Source organism: Bos mutus, chromosome 7 (genome assembly GCF_027580195.1).
Source record: "Bos mutus isolate GX-2022 chromosome 7, NWIPB_WYAK_1.1, whole genome shotgun sequence".
NCBI classification, from domain to species: Eukaryota; Metazoa; Chordata; class Mammalia; order Artiodactyla; family Bovidae; genus Bos; species Bos mutus.
In genome coordinates this window covers 15,968,729-15,982,189 of record NC_091623.1, presented here as the reverse complement: position 1 = coordinate 15,982,189, position 13,461 = coordinate 15,968,729, and the positions used below count along the sequence as shown (strand labels likewise).

Below are 13,461 nucleotides of genomic sequence, written 5' to 3'. Positions count from 1 at the left end.
AAACATTACAGGGGCTCTTCTTCCCACTGCAGGTTTCCGCATGGCTGAAGACCTCAAGGTGGAACTCAGAGGCCTGTCACTCGCAGTTGCAACATTCCTCCTGTTTGTTGAACACAGTGCTTGGGGTGTGTGTCCCAGCCAGATTGTTTCTCCATACTCTTACCCCATCTCTCGTGGCTTTCTTTTTATCTGTACTTGCAGAAAATCTTTTCTATTAGTTTTCAGCTCATTCTTAGAGATGAAAATGTTCTATATGTACTTTTTTTGTTTTTTCATGACAAAAGGCAAGCTCAGGTTTTTCCTACTCTACTATCTTGTCTTACTTGGTCAATGTCTTTTCACAAATGCAGATATGAATGAATGTAATGGAGATACTTGAATGTAATGGAGAAAAATATTTGAGTTGGATTAAAAAGTAAATGTAAAGGCCCCAAGTGGCGCATTGCTTGCAAGGGAAAGAGGAAACATTTTAAGAGGGATGAAGGTGTGAAAGGTAATGAGGTACCTTAAATTTTTCACTTGAAAATTCTGTAAAGACTCATTAATGGTCCGTTCAATTATGTGGAAGATTTGATTTTCTCTGGAAGTGACTTTGGATAGCAGTTATGGAATGCTAGTTGTAACTTGCATTTGGAGGGTTTGCTGCCTTCAAAACTTGATCTAGATTGTCTAGTAGGTCTTGTTTATTCTCTAAGTCTATAGATAGTAGAATCAGTGTGTCACTTATTTCAGGGACTTCACTCTTAGCCGCTGATGCATGGGTCATGAATGCTGAAAGCTCAGCAAGACTTTCATATTCCCCCTGAGCTCTCAGACAGAATAAATAACTTAAGGTTCTTGAGGAAAGTATCAGTATGTTGAAGGAACCCTTGATATAAAAGGCGATCATCTCTGGGTGACCTGTGAATTGATGCTTTGCCAACTCATGCTGAGGATGAGAGGGGCAGCCCAGGATAAATAACCTTTTCTACCGAAGGATCTGACTGTAGAAATTGAGCAACTGCCATTCCATTTTCAAAACACTTCTCCATACGGACTTATAGAGTCTTCAGGCCTTTATTGTGGGGGTAACAGTCAACAGGAGATGGAACTGCTCCAAGAGAATTTTGTAAGAAACAGGATTAAGTGACACTAAGCCCATAAGGCCACTGGAAATATGTTGACATAAATGTGTTATCAATGATTAAAATAATGTCTCCAAGTTTAAGGACAGTATGTGCACAGGTTTCAGTCAGTCATCTTCAGGCCAGGATGTGTAGGGGTTTCAATCTAAACAAGCTTGGTTTCTGCCATAATAGCTGCCTCTAACCATTTGGTTTTGGAACAATCAACAAGGAAATCTTTAATACAAATTCAGTTGTCACCTGCCTAAAGAACCCTGTTTGTATCTCCATACACATCATCTTTACAAACAATTTGGCCCCCTGCTTTTTAACAGATTGTTAATAGTCACAGAGGCTACTTAGTCCCCTCCAGGGCTGCCACAGCTTTTTCAAGCAATTCCTGGTGGGATTCCAGACTGGCTAAACTCAAAACCCTAGTGTCACCTAGGAGCCCCTTGCTTGAATGTGGTAGACAGCGAGATAGGGGGCACGGCACCCTGGGATGTCCAAGTTCCTATTCCGCATGGATGGCTGCATGGGGAAATGTTGGAGCCTAGGCAGGAAACCTAGAGGTGTCTTTTTACTGCATGCTGAACTATAAAAGAGAGAGAGAGTTAAACAGTGAGGAAGATGAAAGTATGAAATTGGTGCACTGGGACTTGAAAATGACAGAAGAATTAGGTGAAGGAGAGGTAACAGCACACCTGGGATCCAGCATTTAGCCCATGAGAACTGGACTCTGTGACCTTTTACTGCTCTTGACCTAAGATGTGTAGTGATGGTTTTTGAGAAGAGTCATAAAATGATCTTCTTTAACAATTTTGCAGAATCACTCTGAATGATGCATTGAGATAGGATTGTCAACTAGGTGCATATTATAATAATCTAAATGAAGAGTGCTGGTGGCTAGGACAAGGGTAGCAGCTGTGGAAAAGTGAGAAATGGACATATCTTGTATAATTTTCAGAGAATTGATATACCAATATATATTGATCAGTTGGATGTGAATTATGTGAGAGAGACAGTGATGACTTCAAAGTTTGTGACCGAGGTGATGGGAAGCATATAGTTACCATTCACTGCTTTAGTAAATATTTTGGGAGAAGATTGTTGGGGGGAAAAGAAATCAAGATTCTAAAATAATCTCTAAAACATCTCTTAAATGTCCAAGTAGAAATATATATGAGACAATGTATTGTATGTGTCTTGAATTCAGAGGAGAAATGAGCATGGTAGCAGCAGTCAACTTGATGAAGAATGTCAAAAGGTAGCAGCAAAAGAGTGCAGATGCCCTCGAATCTCTAAATTAATGGTGTCATCACTTAGGTCACACCGATTATTAACAGTCACATCAAAGCAGAACAGATGGCAAGGCAAAAAATAGGAAAGTGATGGGCAAAGCAGGGCTGCTTGGTTCAGTGGGGGCCTAGGAAGGATGAGGAGTGCTATCAGGCCACTTGGCAGGTAAGAAGGGACAAACGAGTAAAGTGACCTTCTCAGATTTCTTTATTCTAGATGATTGGTATTTGTTCTAATGGCCATTTGGCTCAATTTGTAACATAAACAATATAAAAGAACCCCAAATATTCCAGAAGAGGTACTAGGCAAGATGGATTATAGCATAATCACAGAAACATAAGCATTGTTAAAGGTTCATGAGTCTTGATGCCCTCACAGAATGACCAGGCCTGTTTAGAAACAGGTATAAGAACCTGTATTCTGTACTAGAAATGTTAAGAAAGAGCAATATTAAATACTAGACTTCTTGGTTAGTATTACTGGATTGACAAACATGACCTGTTAGGGCATATAGGTTAACTATTTAAACAGTAAGTCATTGGTCAGTCATAATGGCATTAACCTATATATCATAAATTGTTTGGGATATGTAGTTAGCAGGACTATCTCCCCTAAAGTCTACTTTAAGAGGAAAATTACTTCTTTGGTGCATAAAAGTTATTTGGAATTGAGGAGGCCATTACTCCAAATAAAATACTTTACTATCTCAATGTTGTAATTATTTTTGGTATAGAATCAGAAATATAGACAACACAAAATTAAGCAGAACAAATTTAAGGAAGAAATAAAATTTGCTTTAGATATATATATTGATTTATGAATAGAATTAAATTTTGCATTCACATTCATGTACTTACCCTAAAGTCCTTCTTACCAGGTAGCTAGGTTATTTTATATTCTAGATTTCCCAGCAATGATTCCTGATGTTATTACTGGGCCTACCCAAAGAGTAAATGATTCATCATGGCTAAAATGAATGGAGTCAAGTGTATAATAACAAGCAAGGTGTTTTCTGAAAACAAGGCAGTTTCTAGAAATATGACTGAGTTCTCAGTAGAGGATGTAGCCAAACTGTGGTTAAGCAGAAGGAGAACTCAGTTGGGAAGTTCCATTATGGAGAAAGTTTCTGTTTTAAATTTCTTGGAAATGGTCAGTTCTCTGAAGGAATATTATTTCACAAAGGTTGACCTCAGTTCCTCTAGGAGATATATGGAGATATATGGAGGAGAGAATGGAACCTTCTACAGCATTCTATCACAAAGAAATTGTCTCTGCAGGTGACATAACCAAAGTAAGAGATGATTTTTTGGCTCTTGCAAATAATTGAATTACAGTAATGTACAATTATTAGCTGTAACTAATACTACTATTGTTATTAATATTCCATAAAATGGAAAAAAAATCTTGATATGTGCAAAAGACTTAATGGAAAAAAATTAGGTATTTTATTTAATTTATGATTCAAAGGGTACATCAAGACATGACATAAGAAATCTGGCCTTGACCATTCAAAGAACTCTAGAGAACTTAATGGGAGAGTAAAACTCTTTCTTCCTTCTTTTCTTCCTCAGAACGAGCTTGCTTTACATCCAATCATTTATTCAGTCATTCACACATGCAAAAGGTAGTTGTTAGACACGAATATATGACAAGCACTATTGGATATCAAGGAAACAAAAACATTTCTTAAAGGGAACCTGAGTTCAAAATTTACAAGGATGTAATTCCCCTAAACCAAGGAACTTGAACCAAGAACTAAGGAGAACTGCCAATCTTTTCAGAAATATACATGGTTAATCAGAGAAAATGCTTCATTTTCTTCAGATGTATGGGCATCACACAGTGCAAGCAACAGACAAGTTCTAATCAAGTCTCCCTCTTGCTTAGGTCCCCCATCCCCTGGGTTCACTCCCTTTACCTCTAGCATTTTAAACAGTGCGATGAAACGATATTCCAACGTATGCAAATGCTTGTATTTTCCAGGAAGAACCTAAACCAAACAGCAAATATGAGAAACTTTATTTGCTACTCTCCTAGTCCTGTCCCTTTGGAACAACCTCTATATCCTAAATTTTACTTTCCCTTATCCTGTAGGTATCCTTTCCCTGTATGGTAAATTGGATATCTCCAAATGCCCTCATTATGGCTCCTCCCTTTGGCCCTTCCTTTCAAATTTTAAGCTTTCATTGTTACTTATTCCTTCCTGGAAAATATGTTTTATTCTTCAGAATGTATTCTGGATGTTAGATCATGTAATTGAATCAAACCATTTTAAGTGTAGTAATTAATTTATTAGTCTGGATGATCACTAAGTCAGCTAAAAAACCTTAAAATAAATAAAATTATTATATATTCACAGCATAAACTCTAACATCTATTAAGACACACCTCTGGAAGTGGAGCTTAGGAAATCAGAGCTAAAAAGATGTTTCCTAATGCAGCCTGACTGATAAATTGATGTTGGGTTCTAGCTGCTTTACCATTAAGGAGTGATGACAGAAGCAAGAATGTGAGAGTGGAGGAGAAATGCATAAAGCTAAAGTTGGACTGGCTAAAGCTAACTAGTTTCCTTAAGTGAATGAGGCAGAGCTCTCCCCCATGGTTCTGTTACTTCTTCTTCTGACTTCCTGCATCAAATTTCTTACTGACTCTTGATTTTTGTCTGTATTTAAAATTTCTAATCAAGTCAGGCCTAACCCTTGCATGAAGTCTTTGAAATTATGCATGGCCTTGATTTCTATTTGAATATTTTCTACCTCCTTAAGCCCTTTGAAGACTGAAAATATGATTTGAGGAAGCAGATAAGATCATGAAACTTCTCTGGGCAAAAAATAAAAATTAATAGTAAAAGAGAGCAGAAGAGGAAGAAGAAAACAGTTCATGGAACACAGAGTGAGTCAAGCAGGGTCAAGCAGCTTAGAAGCAGATTAGAGCCTGACTCCTGGAAAATGCTCAGGATAAATGATAATGAAAAATATTTAAATTAAGTTGTTAAATTTTGACAGTTTCCTTCATTTGACTGCACACATGAAAAGGTCAGTTTTCATTCCAATCACAAAGAAAAGCAATGCCGAAGAATGTTCAAACTACCACATAATTGCAGTCATCTCATACGCTAGAAAAGTAATGCTCAAGATTATCCAAGTCAGGCTTCAAAAGTATGTGAAACATGAACTTCCAGATGTTCAAAGGCAGAGGAACCAGAGATCTAATTGCCAATATCTGTTGGATCATCGAAAAAGCAAAAGAGTTTCAGAAAAATGTCTACTTCTACTTTATTGACTGTGCCAAAGTCTTTGACTGTGTGTATAACAACAAACTGTGGAAAATGCTTCAAGAGATAGGAATACTGTACCATCTTACCTGCCTCCTGAGAAACCTGTATGCAGGTCAAGAAGGAACAGTTAGAACTGGACATGGAACACAGACTGGTTTCAAATCAGGAAAGGAGTATGTCAAGGCTGTATATTGCCACACCGCTTATTTAACTTAATTTAACTTTTATGCAGAGTACATCATGTGAAATGCCAGGCTGGATGAAACACAAGTTGGAATCAAGATTGCCAGGAGAAATGTCAGTAACCTCAGATACTAGATGACACCACCCTTATGGCAGACAGCGAAGAAGAACTAAAGAGCCTTTTGATGAAAGTGAAAGAGGAGAGTGAAAAAGTTGGCTTAAAACTCAGCATTCAGAAAACTAAGATCATGGCATCTGGTTCCATCACTTCATGGCACATAGATGGGGAAACAATGGAAACAGTGAGAGACTTTGTTTTGGAGGGCTCCAAAATCACTGCAGATGGTGACTGGAGCCATGAAATAAAAAGATGCTTGCTCCTTGGAAGAAAAGCTAGATCAACCTAGACAGCGCATTAAAAAGCAGACATTATTCTGCCAACAAAGGTCTGTCTAGTCAAAGCTATGGTTTTTCCAGTAGTTATGTATGGATGTAACAGTTAGATCATAAAGAAAGCTGAGCGCTGAAGAATTGATGCTTTTGAACCGTGGTGTTGGTGAAAACTCCTGAGAGTTATTTGAACTGCAAGGAGATCCAACCAGTCCCTCCTAAAGGAAATCAGTCCTGAATATTCTTTGGAAGGGCTGAAGCTGAAGCTGAAGCTCCAATACTTTGGCCACCTGATGGGAAGAACGGACTCATTGGAAAAGACCCTGATGCTGGGAAAGATTGAAGGCAGAAGGAGAAGGGTATGACAGAGGATGAGATGGCTGGTTGGCATTGCTGACTCAATGGACATGAGTTTGAGCAAGCTCTGGGAACTGGTGATGGACAGAGAAGCCTGGCATGCAGCAGTCCATGGGGTCACAAAGAGTCAGACACGACTGAGCCCCTGCACTGAACTGAACATATGCAAATGCTCTCTGAAGAAATCAGGGAAAAGAGGGACCATGTTTAACTTCTAGTATTCAGACTTGGGAAGTTATTTTGAATATGTGTGACAGATCCCCTTCTCTAGGATACTTTGTCATAGGGTATTTTGTTAATTACTAACCTCTTAGCTTGCTACCTGTGTAGGCAGTTGACCCACGAACAAAAAATAACTTTCTATAATGTTGATAAACCTCTCCATGAAATATGGAAGTCTGAAATGATTGTGACTGTGTGTATGTAGCAAGGAGGGTATCCAAGAATGCTTAGGACTATAGCAGATTGTGGTCCCACATACTCCTTCACCCAGTGAATTATACATGACCTTTTTTCAGGAAATGTTCCCAGACGTAGGTGAGAAGTGCTTGTTGGGGAAAAATCCAGGACCAAAAGAAATTAGAAAGGCTCATCTTCTTGTTATGGTCATACGAAGCAAAATTTCCCAGACAAAATACACCTCTGTGCTTTACTTCTTTAGTTGCTAACTTGTTTCCAAATCCTTTGTGGTGCCATGGACTGTAGCCTGCCAGGCTCCTCTGTCCATGAGATTTTCCTGGCAAGAATAATGTAGTTGGTTGCCATTTCCTTCTCCAGAGGATCTTCCCAGCCCAGGGATCAAACCTGGGTCTCCTACATTGCAAGTCGATTCTGTCCCACTGAAGCACCAGGGAAACCCACCTATGCCACTCAGTGACATGTGGCATTGTTTTCCATTGACTACTGCAAATGTGACAGTACTGGGTCAGAAGTGCTTCTGGAGCTGAATCCTGAATGTTTAGAAGCAGACATTCCTACCCTTTAGCTATGGTGGTTGAGAATCTGAAGTTTCCAGCTAACATGTAGTTGCATTATTTCAGGGATTCTTTTCTTTTCCTTCAAATTTTAACATATCCGAATTTAGATGACATAATTATTGTCATTCAGGAACAGGTAGGCTTGGAAGTTGTTACTGCCTGCCCCTGTGTATGAAAAATTATAAAATACTGTTAGCTGCTTGGACAATAAGCATACAGAAACTACTGTAGCATTTTTCAAGAAACAATGAATCATTAATGCTTGTGTAGCCACCAAGCATGATTTTACATGGGAAAAAATGCACTGGTGTTTCCAGATCAAAAAGTTAGACCCTGAATGGAAAGAAGTTGTAGTTTTAGAGTCATTTAATCAATTATTTCACTTAAATATTCTTTTTATGATTTCACAAGTGTAATATATACAAAGAGGTATTTCAGTAGAATAAAATAAAAACTCTAAGTGATATAAAATATAGTATCAGTGTTAAATTAGCAGAGATTTTCCTCTTCATTGAATGGTATATGTAATAATGGTGCATTTACTATAAATGGCATTTTAGATCTATTTGCTTTCACTATTCTGAACATTTGGCCCCAGTCAAGCAAAAGTTCAATCTTATTTGGAGGTGCTGAGTACAGGATAGGAAAGAGTAATGACAACCACCTCAAAAGGAAACAGGAAGCTTTGACTGAGGGCCTAAAAGAACCAAAGTAATAATCAAATTTCTTAGTATTTGTGTATAGAAATATATGCTGCCTAGTCAGCCTGATTTCCTTTCAGGCATAATCCCTTATGGGCTTCCCAGGTAACCCAGGGATAAAGAATCTACCTGCCAATGCAGGAATTACAAGATACACAGCTTCAACCCCTGGGTCAGGAATTGCTTCATATTTGGGGTGCAATTTTCTGGAGTATAAAATGGCAACCCACTCCAGCATTCTTGCCTGAAAAATTCCATGGACAGAGAAGCCTGGTGGATTACAGTCCATGGGGTCGCAAAGAGTCAGACATGAATGAGCAACTGAGCATGCAGGTAATCCCTCACACTGACAATATGGGGGAAATAACAGCTGTTTGTCTCTCAGTTTCCCTTAGCCTACCAGAGACTTTGTCTAATGCATAGAAATTTTGTCTGGCATGGTAAACCCAGCTCTAGAATAAAGACTGTGCTAGACTTGAGATTGAGTTTGAGGAGTTAGCATCCTATGAGGAAAGATAAGTAACATCCCCCTATGGATGCACCTGAATGCAAGTCACCACCAACTGGAAGCCAAGGGAGTGACAGGACTGAGTCACAGGGGAATGGTGCAGAAATAGTGCCCTGGAGTGAACCCGTTCCCAGTCTCTCTATACCTCAAAACTCATTCCAAATTCATAACATTAGGCCAAGCAATGCACCTAAAGAGGGCTTCGTAGAATTGGAAAACAAACATCTAGGAAAAAGAGATATCATAGTGTAATATAGTGTAATGCATAGAATAGCATAGCATAACATACAGCACAGCATAGCATCGTGTATTATAGCACAGTATGTAATATAACATAGCATAACGAATACTACACCACATCATAACATGCACGCATCCCCTCTGGAAGATAGAAAGCATTTACTTTCTATTTACTTACGTTCTTCTTGGACCACGTGGTAAAGATACTATGTTCATTGTTCACTGTTATTTGATACACAGCCTGGGCCATCCTCATAAAGCTTGTTGAAGAGAATACATTTTATCTGCGTGATATTTTAACTATAAAAATTAATGCATTTTGTCATGTCTACAGCATATTTATGAAGAATGGAATGGCAATCCACCCCAATATTCTTGCCTGGACAATTCCATAGACTGAGGAGCCTGGGCGGCTACAGTCCACCGGATCGCAAAAAGTCAGACATGCCTGAACAATTAGCACAACAAAACATTTGGGGAGCAGAGACAGCTTTTGCAGGATCCATAAAAGGTTACTAAAGAAAAATGAAAGCTATTTGAAAACATGTAACTTAATTTTTTGGAGAAGGAAACGGCAACCCACTCCAGTGTTCTTGCCTGGAGAATCCCAGGGACAGGGGAGCCTGGTGGGCTGCCGTCTATGGGGTCGCACAGAGTCGGACACGACTGAAGTGACTTAGCAGAAGCAGCAGCAGCAACTTAATTTTAATAATGATTATATAGTTATATTTTAGAATTATTATGAAATATAATAGCAATAAAAGTATTATGTAATTACCTAGCACTATAGTCCCATTTTATACTGTTTATGGAGTTCTCATGGAAAGAATGCTGGAGTGGGTTGCCATTTCCTCCTCCAGTGGACCACATTTTGTCAGAACTCTTCACTATGTCTCGTCTACCTTAGGTAGCCTTGTGTGGCATGGCTCATAGCTACAATGAGTTATGCAAGCCCCTTTACCACAACAAGGCTGTGATCCATGAAGGGGAGAAAAGTGAAAGCAATTATAGATTTTATTTTCTTGGGCTCCAGAATCACTGTGGATGGTGACTGCAGCCCTGAAATTAAAATACCCTACTTAGAAAGAAAGATATGACAAACCTAGACAGTGTATTAAAAAGCAGAGACATCATTTGCCAACAAAGATCTGTATAGTCAAAACTTTGCTTTTTCCAGTAGTCATGTGTTGATGTGAGAGTTAGATCATAAAGAAGGCTGAGCACCAAAGAATTTATGGTTTCTAATTGTGGTGCTAGAAAAGACTCTTGAGAGTCTCTTAGACTGCAAGGGGATCAAATCAGTCAACCCTAAAGGAACACAGAAAGAAAGTGAAGTCGCTCAGTCGTGTCCAACTCTTTGCAACCCCATGGACTGTAGGCTACCAGGCTCCTCCTTCCATGGAATTTTCCAGGCAAGAATACTGGAGTGGGTAGCCATTTCATTCTCCAGGGGATCTTCCTCACCCAGGGATCAAACCCAGGTCCCCTGCATTGTAGGCAGACACTTTACCATCTGAGTCACCAGGGAAGTTGCCTGGAAGAAATTAACCTAAATATTCATTGAAAGGACTAATATTGAAGCTGAGCTCCAAAAATCTGTCCACCTGATACGAAAAGTTGACTCTTTGGAAAAGACCCTGATGATGGCAAAGACTGAGAGCAAGAGGAAAAGGAGGCAAAGAGGATGAGCTGGTTGGATGGCATCACTGACTTAATGGACCTGAGATTGAGCAAACTCCAGGAGATAGTGGAGGGCAAAGGAGCCTGGTGTGCTGCAGTACATGGGATTGCAAAGAGTCGGACATGATTTAGCAAGTGAACAACAACAATTATAGTTCCATTTGGAAAGAAGTTTGTTTTGGTTTTTTTTTTCCCAATAATATATTGAATAAACAGAATGAGAGTACTATAGATAAATCCAATAAATATGGTGGAATCCAAGAACTTTTGAATCAGTTCAGTTCAGTCACTCAGTTGTGTCCAACTCTTTGTGACCCCATGGGCTGCAGCACACAGGCTTCCCTGTCCATCACCAGCTCCCAGAGTTTACTCAAACTCATGTCCATTGAATCGGTGATGCCATCCAACCATCTCATCCTCTGTCATCCCCTTCTCCTCCCACCTTCAATCTTTCCAAGCATCAGGATCTTTTCCAATGAGTCCGTTCCTCACATCAGGTGGCCAAAGGATTGGAGTTTCAGCTTCAGCATCAGTCCTTCCAATGAATATTCAGGACTGATTTCCTTTAGGATGAACTGGCTGAATCTCCTTGCAGTCAAGGGACTCTCAAGGGTCTTTTCCAACACCTCAGTTCAAAAGCATCAAATCTTCAGCACTCAGCTTTCTTTATAGTCCAACTCTTACATCCATACATGACTACTGGAAAAACCATAGCTTTGACTAGACTTTTGAATAGTGGTCAATAAAATTTGTAAAAACTATGCTTTTCAGTATTTAAAATTTATGCTTTAATGTTCTTGTGAATACACCCATATTGGTTTTTCCAGACCTAAAATGGAAACAATTATATATTAGTTTTATTTTCTGTTTGCTTGCTTATTATTTTAATTATAGTGTATAAATTAAGTAAAGTAGGCCATGTTTCACATCTAGACAGTGTGACCCTAAGAGGAGCAAACTGTTAGGAATGGTAAGATGGTCCATAAAGTAACCAAAGCCAGTGGTGACAATAAGAAAGTGATGCCAACTTCTTACTGTAGACTTCAAAACATGGAGATGACAGGAATCATGCAGATCTTAAAAATACATGAAAGAGGGTACTTCAGTTGACATTTGTCTTATCCTGAAATAGCTATCTTACCAATATGACTTGTATGAACCAGTAGACTGTCTATATCAAGCATAAAAATTAACTACATACTAGATGATTTAGGCTTTTATTTTCCCTTTAGGGCAATTGCATTTTTAATAAAAGGGATTCTAGGAAATTCTCTGAACACAATCCAAGTGGCCTACAGGTCTAAATCTAAATTAAACAGTAAATACAGATAAATTCCCAATAATTTAATAATGTTCCTTAATGTCATAAAAACATTTTTATATTTAAAACAATAATTCTTTTTTTTCCATTTATTATAAGATTTAACATAATTTGGAAAATCTATTTTTATAAAATTTTCCCAACATATTTATTTTTATCCATTTAAAATCTTTGACCTCATAATTTCACCATCTTATTGCTTAATAGAAGTATTATGAATCTCAAGCCTTCTTATTTTAAGAAATATCTTAAAATTTTAAAAATAGAGATCAAAGTTCTAACTACAGAAGCCTAGCTAATCCCTGAGAAACTCTCAATTTCAATAGCAAAAATTACTCTGCTTCACAGTCTTTTCATCAGTCACCTCTAACTGACAGGAAGACAAAACAAATGAAAATAAAATTTTGTGAAATTATAATAAAATTATTCTAATGCCTCATCTCAAAAAAGAATCATTGAAAGTCATTTAAAAGCAATTCAGTTACACCTACTATTTTTCTAGTGGAAGATATGCTTTAGTGTTGATAACAATATATGTTTAACTGATTCAAGCAATTTTCAAACATGTTTATCTCTTCTTTTGAGATTCATACAACTACCTTCCCCCTTATTGATAGAATTAAACTGTCTCTCTTCATTTGCTCTCTCCCTTTTTTGCAATGCAGAGTGAGACCATCTTTTCCAAGTGAAAAAGAGATTTCAAGACTGACGTTCATTTTATACCAGTTAGTAGTAAGATTCTAAAATTTATCAGGTTGAAAGATATTTCTTTAAGGCCAAGGTTTAGAAATAGTGCATAAATACATGTGCATTGGAGAAAATGAAGAATCCAGTAAAGTTTCAGGAACTGGGCACAGAGATTCCTCATAAGTCTTTTTGGTTTAGGTCCATAATTATAGTCAAGCCAGTAATTATTGATTGATTGTTCAGCAGAGATGGAAGAAAACCGTATCTGAGACTTTTCCCCAATTTAAACAAATGAAAGACTCTCCTCACCAAAATGTACCATTTTAATCATCCATGGAATTATGGAAAGAGATTGGCATCAGAGAATCTGGCTTCAAGCGCCTACTTCACCATTTATAAGTTTGCGTGATCGAAGTCATGTTACTTAGCTTTTAAAGCTTCTGTTTTCTCATCTATGAAATTAGAATACTTAGAGATTGCAGTGAGGCTTGCAGAAAAGGAGTGCCAACTATTAACATTACTGCTCCATAAAGCTATCCCAAATACAGAAGAAATATGCTGCAGGATTAATTTACTTTGACTCTGAAAGATGATCACCCAGACAGATGCAGATCCAATGAGAACTGGAAAAATTGGGATTTGGTGATATATATTTGGAGGATACTCTGGCACAAAAGCAAGTACATGGGTAGTTTTCTAGCTTGAATGTTCACAGAACTCTGGGAATATGCCAAGAAG

General features: G+C 38.1%; 1 pseudogene; it reads right to left on the bottom strand.

The window, feature by feature from the left end:
• Positions 1-613: 613 nt before the first annotated feature.
• LOC102281737 (cystathionine gamma-lyase-like) lies at positions 614-9,285 on the bottom strand (annotated as a pseudogene).
• Positions 9,286-13,461: the final 4,176 nt, after the last annotated feature.